Source organism: Rattus rattus, chromosome 18 (genome assembly GCF_011064425.1).
Source record: "Rattus rattus isolate New Zealand chromosome 18, Rrattus_CSIRO_v1, whole genome shotgun sequence".
Classification (NCBI taxonomy): Eukaryota; Metazoa; Chordata; class Mammalia; order Rodentia; family Muridae; genus Rattus; species Rattus rattus.
In genome coordinates, this window is record NC_046171.1 from 29,146,717 (window position 1) to 29,158,844 (window position 12,128).

Sequence of the window (12,128 nt, forward strand, 5' to 3'; positions counted from 1 at the left end):
TACCTGAGTTCTAGCAGCTCTCTTGAGACGCACCAAATTTAGCAGCAACCACTGAGTGACGATTGTATGCTTTGGGATCTAAGAGTCACGCTTGTGGGTTTAGCTAGTAAGGCTGCTACTGAACTCAGAGGAGCAGTAAAAGTCGTGCTCCGGTTTATACCAAAACACCTTCAGCTGTTGAAAGAGAACAGAAGTAGAAACATGGCTGAAAGGGAAGTTGTGTAAAAATGTGATCTGAGGGGTTAGGGATTTAGCTCAGCGCAAGGCCCTGGGTTCGGTCCTCAGCTCCGGAAAAAGAAAATGTGATCTGAATCTTGAAATCCCATTCTGACTTTTGCTACAACATAGGCAGGGCATTCAGACTTTATGCCCTGGGACTATGGGAATGAAGAATACCAGTCTCGCGCATACGAACACATCCTGCAGGAGACACGTTCCAAGTGGCTATTCTAACGGTGCAGCTCACAGGATCTATAGACTCTGGGTCTGGTTAACTTTGTGGTGTGATGGGTTTTGGTTTGTCTTTTTTTTTCCCTATTAACATTTATAAAATCCTGAAAAAAGAAATGATGCCTTCAAAACTGAGTCTCTGAATTTGTCAGTGTCATGAGGATAAGTCACACGGGAGCTGGTGAATGGACAGGATAGTCAATAGCTGTCTAAGTAGAAATATATAATGACTATGTTCTGTAATCACGCGTTTTTCATACTGATTTGGAAGCCTTCGTCACTCTGCTTGTCGTTCAAATGTGAGGGCTTCCCACATCCTGAGTTTATTTATTTACCTCCACAGACACATTCTTAAAATATTTTCTTCTGTTTTTTTTTCCAATTTAAGTTTTACTTTGAGACAGTCCATTCAGTCTGCTATTTTTTGCAGCATCATCTGGAAAAGTTATTATGCACACGTCTTTTACTGGCCACTACGTACCATTGCTAAATGGTTTTTCAAAGGCTGGTATTCAGGCTTTGGCTTTCTCAGCTCTGACTAATGAGATTAAAACACAGCTTGCTAAGCAGGCTTTTCAAGGGGGCACTGACCAGTACCTGGTTATCAGCAAAATGTCAAGACTCCATAGGAGATATACGCCAACACAATTTAATGGCCAATTTTTTCTTTTTTTTTTTAAATCAGACATTTTTTATTTACATTTCAAATGTTATTCCCTTTCTCAGTTTCTCATTCATAAGCCCCCTATCCCATCCCCCTCCTCTTCTTCTATAAGGGGGTTCCCCCTCGCCAAACACCCCCTTCCCACCCACCCCCAACATTCCCCTGCACTGGGTGGTCCAGCCTTGGCAGGACCAAGGGCTTCTCCTCCCATTGGTGCCCAACAAGGTCATCCTCTGCTACATATGCAGCTGGAGCCATAGGTCTCTCCATGCATAGTCTTTGGGTAGTGGTTTAGTCCCTGGGAGCTCTGGTTGCAAGCCCTTTCAGCTCCTTCAATCCTTTCTCTAACTCCTCCAATGGAGAACCCATTCTCAGTTCAATGGTTTGCTGCTAGCACTCACTTCTGTATTTGACATGCTCTAGCTAAGCCTCTCAGGAGACAGCTATATCAGGTCCTGCCAGCATGTACTGCTTGGCTTCATCAATATTATCTAGTGTGGGAGGTTGGGTGGGGCAGGCTCCTTTAAGAAGGAAGCATCCGCACTTTGGTTGTCCTTCTTCTTGAGCTTCATGTGGTCTGTGGATTGCATCTTGGATAATTCAAGCTTTTGGGCTAATGTCCACTTATCAGTGAGTGCATACCATGTGCAGTTTTGGGATTGGGTTACCTCACTCAGGATGATTTTTCTAGCTCCATTTAATGGCCAATTTTTAACACAACATATAGTATACAATATTTTAGGTTTTTCAAATTATTGTAGCAGTTAATAGATTCACATCAATAGATCACTTAATAGATTCAGAAAATATTAAACACCCAGTCTCTTGTCATTCCCCACCATGGAAAATCACTACCAATAGTTTGGAGCTCAGTTACTCTCTCCTCGTTTATATTTATAACGAAGTATTTTTAAAGAAAAAACATATTATCACATAGTATTGTCGATTGTTTTCTCATACATCCCTACTTTTACCTATCTTTCTATATGTCTCACACGAAATTAAGTTTTAAAAACTCATACAGAGAAGAAATCCTTAGTTTTGTGTTCTGTTTGTTAGCAGAGGTTTCTGGGTAAATCCTAAGAGCTAGCAAATGTAATGAAAACAAAGAAAGATTGTTCAGTGATGATACAATACTCCTTAAATGATAATGCCCCGAAGGCCAAAAGAGTATGTCTCATTTTCACCATCATTCCTCCAACTGGGAAGTCCACGGGGTGGTAGTCCCCGCATGTCTGCATTCAACAAAGACTCGGTGTATGAAGTCCTGGGAGTAACTGCTGTCTGCATCGCCCTTCTTCTCACCCCACATGCTCTCCTTCTTTGTGCTTATCCAAGCTTCCAGTACTTTCTATGAATTTTATTTAATTTTAAAAGTTTTATATGCCTTTATGTTTTAATGTACCTTAAAAAGTCTTTCTGTGTACATTTCTAATTTCAGTATTTCCAATTCCTCTCAGAAATTGGTCGTCTTCACTCTAAAAAGACAACAGAACTTTTTGGGAGCCATTTTCATCTCATTTAACATCTTTTTTAAAACTAATAATTTGGACACGTATAGCTTGCTTGGATTTTTAAAAATGCAAATGTATATATCTATCTTGCCCTAAATTCTCTGTCTTGCCTGCTCTTGCCTCCTTCCTTTCTCCAACGGTAGTAACCAGGGCATAGGGTACCTGGAACATGTGGACTTTTATTTGATCAAAGCTAATGATCAACCAGGCCCAGAGGAAGATAGGTCAGCTGTCCTACCTGAGCTGCCGGATAGAATCTTTGTGCATTCTCCCCAATTGTGAGTCCATCTGTGTGATCACCACGAAGGGAAAAACTCTCCTGAAGTAGAGTGGCCAGTAGACCAGGAGCAGGACTTTTAAAATGAGTTCAGATGTGTATTGGTAGGAGTTGCCAGTCTATGATTAGAAATCTGTCCTTTGTTCATTCCTCTGACTCAATCAGAGCTACAGAATGCTCACCTATGTCTGTTTGCTCACTTCTCTATGATTTTCTTCTCCTACACCACCATTTTGATTCTATAATATTTCTGTTTACATTGTAAGCAAAGTGGGGCATATCCCAACTTTATGCCAAGAGACTTTAAAATGTGCTAATACACTCTACAGTATATCTGATGTATATATGTATATATGTGTATATATATATATATTCACTACTCTTGGCTTTTGGAATAAATATAAATGCAATTAAATTTTTATAAGAATGACATGGGGTGAATTTATTTCAGGATGCCCAGGGGGTTTGCTGTGTTAATTTGTTTCTCTGAGACTGTAAAGGAAATGTATAAAGATGATGGAGTTTCTATGAGTATATCTTTTGATTGTATGCTATTTAAGTGGTATTAATACTCCACTGCTCTCAAAAAGAGAGAAGTGTCATTAAGATTTTGGGTCATTTTGGTGGTACAAACTAATTTATTCCACATGTCTGACTCCTCGCCCTATTTCTGGATCCCAGGACACAGATCTTAGTCGCTTGTATTACAGTAAAGCACCAGAGAGGAAAATGAGGTCTATTAGTCAATGGCTGTTGCCTCTGGAAACTGTCTTCCCTTCTTAGATTGAAGGGGAATATCTAGTAGGACTTGGTGCTTAACAAAACTTGTTTGAGGCGTTGACTGATCTATTCATAAAAGAACTTAGAAAAGCTAGTGAACCATAAGGATAGTTGACAATGTGTCAGGTAGAGTGGATTGTCATAATAGTCAAATTTGTCAAAGGATAAAGGTGGGGGGAAGTCAGGAGATGTTTATCGATTTAAAGAAATGTGAGCATTTTAACAATACAGAGAAGTTAGAAGAGAGGAGCCTAAGGAGGTCATGTGCACTGGTAAGACTTTTAAAATAGCTATCTCCACACTCCGACCATTTATGTACATTCATGGAATTAAAAGGACAAACTCTTAAACCTTCAACCCATAACAACCAATACCAGGTCATGAGATTACAGAACACTTCGACACATTTCTAAGCTTTACTCAATCCTCTAAACATCAGCATCTCTCAGAGACTTTTAAAACATGGCTGTGTCTAATACACATACTTTGCAAGAGCAGTAAGTTTACTACTCATGATCATTAGACAGCTCACCTTAACGTCTACAAGTACAAGGGTGTTAGAATGGGTCTCGAAGATGAGCTGGAGATCAGCAATTAAGTGGGGGGGGGATGGGGGCTCCTGTATCTTTTACTGGGTAATAAAAAAAACCCTTCTAAATGTCTGTCAAGCCTGCTCGAATGTATCTGAGGCTTCTTGCCTTATCAGAACTTTCTGCTTTATCAAGATGGTGTTCTTTCTGTGTTCTCAGAGTCCTCTCTAATTCAGTTCAGATACACAGTGAATGTGATGGGACCTTCACTTGGATTTCATTGCAATCTCTGCCTTATGAAGATTTTTGTGGCCATGTCCCTCTGATAATGGGGTTTGTCTTTTAGATGAGAGCACTCAACTGTGAGGGGGGAGTGTGCAATCTGGTTACATTATTTTATTGCTGATGTAGCAATTAAGAGATAATCGATCCAATAAGGAAGTAGACGTGATGTGAGTTTCCACCTTCCCCCACCGATGTCCAGTTTTCATTTACTAGTTCCTGCACTGTACTGTTTCGTTTTCTCATGGGGACTTCAAAGAACAAAGCTCATCAACTGACAATGTTTCAAGTGTTGGTGGGTTGCAAGAAAATACGGTCTGCCCACAGCATGGCCAGAGGGTGTCAATGGTGGGGTTGATACTGCTCAAGATTTTAAAAAACATATTAAAGGGGATGAAGAGATGGCTCAGTGGTTAAGAGCACTGAATGCTCTTCCAGAGGTCCTGAGTTCAATTCCCAGCAACCACATGGTGGCTCACAACCATCTGTAATGAGACTTGATTCCCTTTTCTGGTGTGTCTGAAGTGTACTTCAGCTACAGTGTACTTATAATAAATGAATAAATAAATCTTTAAAAAAACATATTAATGACCACATAAATCCAAGAGTTCCAGAGTGAAAATACATTGGTAAGGGTGTGCCCCGAAGACCCATCAAGGCCCGTCTGTTTAAAATGGCTAGGCCTCTTATTGTACAAGTTTGTTCTTCTTCAGATATGGCTGCAGGAGTGCTCTGCTGCCTTCTGTAGCCGTTAACCAGTCAACAGCATCACATGTACCATTTCCCAATCTCCCCTCCTATCTACCATCACCTTCTTTAATGCTCATCGATTAAATATTCTCTAGGGTTTCTTTTTATTCCTTATTTTTACCCACTGTGTAGCCGAGGTCAGCTTCAATCCTGTCTCAACACCAACTGATGGTATTACTGACATATACCACCACACCTGGCTAGTGTTTTTATTTATTCATTCATTCATTCATTCATTCATTCATTCATTCATTCTACTTATTCACTTTGCATCCCACTGCTACTCTCCCACAATCCTTCCCTCTCCCTCTCCCCTTCTCCTCTGAGTGGGTAGCACACACATACACACACACACACACATACACACACACACACACACACACACACACACACACACACACACACACACACACACCACCCCACACCACCCCCAGTTATCTTAAGTTTCTGCAAGGCTAGATGCCTCTTTTCCCAGTGAGGCCAGACAAGGCATCCCGGCTAAAAGAACAGTTTTTTGGGACAGCCCCGTCTATGGTTGTTCAGGACCCACATGAAAGCCAAGCTGCACATCTGCTACATATGAGTGGGGAGGCCTAGGTCCAGCCCATGTATGTTCTTTGGTTGGTGATTCAGACTCTGAGAAACTCATGGGAGCAGATTAATTAACTCTGTTTGTCTTTCTGTACAGTTCCTATCCTTTGGGGGGCCAGAAATCCTCATATTCTTCCATAAAAGCCTCCAATTTCCATCCATTGTTTGGCTGTGGGTGTCGGCATCTGTCTGAGTCAGCTGCCGGGTGAAGCCTCTCAGAGGACAACATGCTGCTGTCTGCAAGCATAGCAGAGTATTAGTAGTAGTGTTAGGAAATTGTGCTTGTCCATGGGACTGGTCTCAAGTTGGGACAGTCATAAGAGGCCGACGGAAGAAGAAAAATGGGATGGAGAGGGAAGAGGAGGAGATGTGGGATCACACATGGGGAAGGACAGGAAGGACAGTTACATAGCCCACGAAAATGAATGCAAAGCTGCAACCAACAGGGGTGAGGAGGTGGGGGCATCTTCAGGATGAGACAGAGATCTGGGATAAGGGTGGTACCCAAGAATCAATAGAGATGGCCTTAGCTGTGACTCACTGCATTGAGGAAATGGAACTTGAAATAGCCACCTTCTGTAGCCAGAAAGGAACCCCAGTGGAGTGATTGACACAACAACCCACACACAAAACTTTCAAATTTATTCTATCTACACTAATGCAGGCACAGAAGAGGATGTAGTGATTGAGGAATGGCCCGCCAATAACTGGCCCAACTAGTATTGTTTTTTAAGTTATCATATTTATCGCAAATCATATCACAACTACAGTACTACAACTTATTCATCATTGATCAAGAAATTCAAGGGGTTGGGGATTTAGCTCAGTGGTAGAGCGCTTGCCTAGGAAGCGCAAGGCCCTGGGTTCGGTCCCCAGCTCTGAAAAAAAAACAAAAAAAAAAAAAAAAAAAAAAAAAAAAAAAAAAAAAGAAATTTAGTACCCAGAGAGCTTTTAGGAAATCAATACAGCTTTTATTTTACTTTAAGGCTTTGACCTATAATTTTCTTCTACTATATTAGAAACTTGAATATAAAATTGTCTCCAGCAAAAATAGTTCAAGCAAATGATTTATCTTCAAATAACTTGGACGAGTATTTGTCAAACATTGTTCGCTCTGACCTTCGACAGGAAGTTGGCTTTGATTCCTTGGAAAAGTGTAAGTGGGAGATGTGTCTGGATAGTTCTTTTATCTAAGGGAATGTGAGATGCTCATCTAACATTGAGAGCAGAAAGCAGATCAGTTGCTAGGCTATCGAGAAGTGTATTTGCATGGAGGGATGATTCCAAGGGATGAGCCGTATGTTTATAACCTCATCAATACTAACTGAACTTGAAACTCTGAATTGTGACATTGCTATTGACAGTGGGTCAAACGATGACCTCTATGGTGCCTGGATTGCAATAAGCATGCGTGCTTGTTGCTATGTACACTTGCTTACCGTGTAATTGCAAATGCTGCCCATTCTGTGTTGCACTAGTAGCCTTCTATTCACTCTATTACCATTGCTTCATAGATCTCGCTGTCTGCAAAGATATATGTGCAGTTAATTTGAACACAAAGAGATGTTTGTGTTTTGAATATCTTTTTGGGGGATTCAGTCCAACAAAGCTATTGATGATAATCATTTTAAAGTATCATATGGGGGGGGAGCTGGACTCTCAGAAGTACGGACAATCCTGAGAGCTCAGAGGAGACAACGACTTCTACTCACATTCTTGGCCCAAGAGGAACCCACCTAGTGCCCTCTGTGCCCTCTGGGCACAGGAACCTAGGAGCAGTCAGGGGCAGGACCCTTCCGGTTTCTGTCTGCACCCAGAGCTGAAAGCCAGTTGCCAGGAGCACCAACACATATGAGAGCAGAGGTAAGACAAACTCTTCTGCTCTAAGCAACTCACCTGGAGACTTCAGGACACACAAAGGCAGGAGCGTCTGGGACAGCCCCTTCCAGTTTCTGCCTACACCCCGAGCTGACCAGGTCTCACAGCTCACTGTACCAAGATCTGGCTGAAAGAAAACAGGTCTACAAAAATGCTGGCACACAGGCATGCAGGAGGGTCAAGCCACTGTCAGAGACAGCTAGACAGGCTAACACCAGAAACAATCTGATGGCAAGAGCCAAGCACAGGAACCTGAGCAACAGAAAACAAGACTACTTGGCATCATCAGAGCCCAGCTCTCCCACCAAAGCAAATACTGAATATCCAAACACACCAGAAAAGCAAGATCTGGATTTAAAATCACATCGCATGACGATGATAGAGGACTTTAAGAAGGACAAAAATAAGTTCCTTAAAGAAATACAGGACAACACAGGTAAACAAGTAGAAGCCCTTAAAGAGGAAACACAAAAATCCCTTAAAGGTTTATAAGAAAACACAATCAAATAGGTGAAGTAATTGAACAAAACAATCCAGGATCTAAAAATGGAGATAGAAACAATAAAGAAAACACAAAGGGAGACAACCCAAGTGATAGAAAACATAGGAAAGATATCAGGAGTCATAACTCAAGCATCACCAACAGAGTATAAGAGATAGAAGAGAGAATCTCAAGGGCAGAAGATACCATAGAAAACAATGATGCAATTGTCAACAACAATGTGAATCAAAAAAAGTTCCTAACCCAAAGCATTCGGGAAATCCAGAACACAATGAGAAGATCCATTCTAAGGATAATAGGTATATGTGAAAGTGAAGACTCCCATCTTAAAGGACCAGTAAATATCTTCAACAAAATTATAGAAGAAAATTTCCCTTATCTAAAAAAAGTGATACCAATAAACATACAAGAAGCCTACAGACCCCCAAATAGATTGAACCAGAAAAGAAATTTCTCCTGTCACATAACAGTCAAAACACCAAACGCACAAAACAAGGAAAAAATATTAAAAGCAGTAAGGTCAAGTAACATATAAAGGCAGACCTATCAGAATTACATCAGACTTCTCACCAGAGATTATGAAAGCCAGAAGATCCTGGGCAGATGTCATACAGACCCTAAGAGAATACAAATGTCAGCCTAGGCTACTATATCCAGCAAAACTCTCAATTAACATAGATGGAGAAACCAAGATATTTCATGACAAAACCAAATTTACACAATATCTTTCCACAAATCCAGCCCTACAAAGGATAATAGATGGAAAAATCCAACACAAGGAGGGAAACTACACCCTGGAAAAAGCAAGAAAGTAATCTCCTTGCAACAAAACCAAAAGAAGAGAGTCACACAAACATAATTCCACCTCTAACAGCAAAAATTACAGAAAACAACAATCACTATTCCTTAGTATCCCTTAACATCAACAGACTCAATTCCCCAATTAAAAAACATAGACTAACAGACTGGATACATAAAAGAGTACCCAGCATTTTTGCTGCATACAGGAAACACACCTCACAGACAAAGACAGACATTACCTCAGAATAAAAGGCTGGAAAACAATTTTCAAAGCAAATGGTCCCAAGAAACAAGCTGGAGTAGCCATCCTAAATCTAATAAAATCGACTTTCAACCAAAAGTTATCAAAAAAGATAAGGAAGGACACTTCATATTAATTAAAGGAAAAATCCACCAAGATGAACTCTCAATCCTAAATATCTATGCTTCAAATGCAAGGACAACTATATCCATAAAAGAAACCTTACAAAAGCTCAAAGCACACATTGCACCTCACACAATAATAATGGGAGACTTCAACACTCCACTCTCAGCAATGGACAGATCATGGAAACAGAAACTAAACAGAGACACAGAGAAGCTCACACCAAATGCATTTAACAGATATTTATAGAATATTTCATCCTAAAACAAAAGGATATACCTTCTTCTCAGCACCTCATGTTACCTTCTATAAAATTGACCATATGATCAGTCACAAAACAGGCCTCACCACATACAAGAAGGTTGAAATAATCCCATGCATCCTATTAGATCACCATGGACTAAGGCTGGTCTTCAATATCAAAAAAATGACAGGAAGCCCACATACACATGGAAGTTGAACAACACTCTACTTAATGATAACTTGGTCAAGAAAGAAATAAAGAAAGAAATTGAAAACTTTTTAGAATTTAATGAAAATGAAGGCACAACATCCCCAATGATAGGAGGAGGAGGAGGAGGAAGAGGAGGAGGAGGAGGAGGAGGAGGAGGAGGAGGAGGAGGAAGAATAAGGAGATCTCTTATTAGTGACTTAAAAGCATACCTGAAGCTGTAGAGAAAAAGAAAAGAGTAAGCATGCCCAAGGGAGTAGATAGCAAAATATGATCAAACTGGAGGCTGAAATCAATAAAACAGAAATAAAGAGAACATAAAGAATGAATGAAATAAAAAGTTGGTTCTTTGAAAAAAATGGAGAAGACAGACAACTCTTATCCAAGCTAAGTAAAAGGTGAAGGGAATATCCAAATTAACAAAGTCAGAAATGGCAGGGAGGGGGACATAACAACAGATGCTGAGAAAATCCAGAGAATCATAAGGACATACTTTAGAAATGTGTATTCCATTAACTTGGTAAATTTGAAAGAAATGGAATTTTCTTGATAGAAAACTTAAATCAAAATCAGATAAGCAATTTAAATAGATCCATAATCCCTAGTGAAATAGATGTAGTCATTAAAAGTCTTCCATCCAAGAAAAGACTGGGGCCAGATACTTTCAGTGCAGAATTATACCAGATTTTTAAGGGAGAGCTAAAACCAATCCTCCTCAAATTATTCCACAAAATAGAAATGGAGTAACATTGCTCAATTCATTTTATGAAGCCACAATGATCCTGACACTCGAAGCACATAATGTACAAAGAGAGAGAATTATAGACCAGTTTCCCTTATGATCATAGATGTAAAACCTCTCAATCAAATATTTGGAAACCAAATCTAAAAACAGGTCAAAAGATCATCCACCATGATCAAGTAAACACCCCAGAGATGCAGGATGGTTCAACATACAAAAATCAATCAATATAATCATATATATATATATATATATATATCACATTGTTATATCATTAGATGCAGAAAAAGAGTTTGACACAATCCAACACCTTTTCATAATAAAAGCTCTGGAGATATTAAGGATACAAAAGAAATGCCTAAACATAATAAGGGCAATTTACAGTAAGCCTATAGCCAACATCAAACTAAATGGAGAGAAACTCAAAGCAATCCCAGTAAAATTAGAAACAAAACAAGGCAGTCCACTCTTCCCCTGTCTATTCAATATAGCGTTTGAAGTTTTATCTAGAGCAGTGAGACCACTAAAGGAGATTAAAGAGATACAAAGGAAGAAGCTAAAGTATTGATGTTTGCAGATGATAAGATAATACACATCCAAAAAATTCCACCAGGGAATTCCTATAGCTGATAAATACTTTCAGTGAAGTAGCTGAATACAAGATTAACTCAAAAACATTCAATAGCCCTCCTAAGTATAAACAACAAATGGGTTGAGAAAGAAATCAAGGAAACCACAATCTTTACAGTAGCCACAAATAATATAAAACACCGTGGGGGTAACCCTAACCAAGCAAGTGCAAGTCTGGTGTGATAAAAACTTCAGGTCTTTGAGAAAAAGAAAATGAAAAGATATCAAAAGATGGAAAGAACTCCCATACTCATGGATCATTAGGGTCAACATAATAAAAATGACTATTCTGCCAGAAGCAATCTACATAGTCAATACAATCCCCATCAAAATTTCAACACAGCTTGTTTGCAGGCCTTGAAAGGACAACTTTCAACTTCATGTTAAAAAACCAAAAACCTAGGATAGTTAAAACAATCCTGGACAATAAAAGAACGTCTGGGAGTATCGCCATCCCTGATTTCAAGCTGTACTACAGAGCTTTATTAACAAAACCCCTGTGGTATTGGCATAAAAACAGATATATTGATCAATGGAATCAATTTAAATCCACACCCCTATGGATACCTGACTTTTGATAAAGAACCCTGTAATACACACTGGGGGGATAAAGACGACATTGTCAACAATTGGTATTGGTCACAGTGGATATTCACATGTAGAAGAATGCAAAGATCCATATTCATCACCCTGCACAAAATGCAACTCCAAATGGATCAAAGGCCTCAACCAAAGGCACATGCACATAGTCTGATAGAAGCAAAAGTGGGGAATAGCCTTGAACACATTGAGCAGGGGATAACTTTCTTAATAGAACATCAATAGTGCTCGCAGTAAGATCGACAATTAGTAAATAGGACCCCATCAAACTGAAAAGCTTCTGTAAGACGGAGGACACCATCAATCAGGAAAATAGCATAGA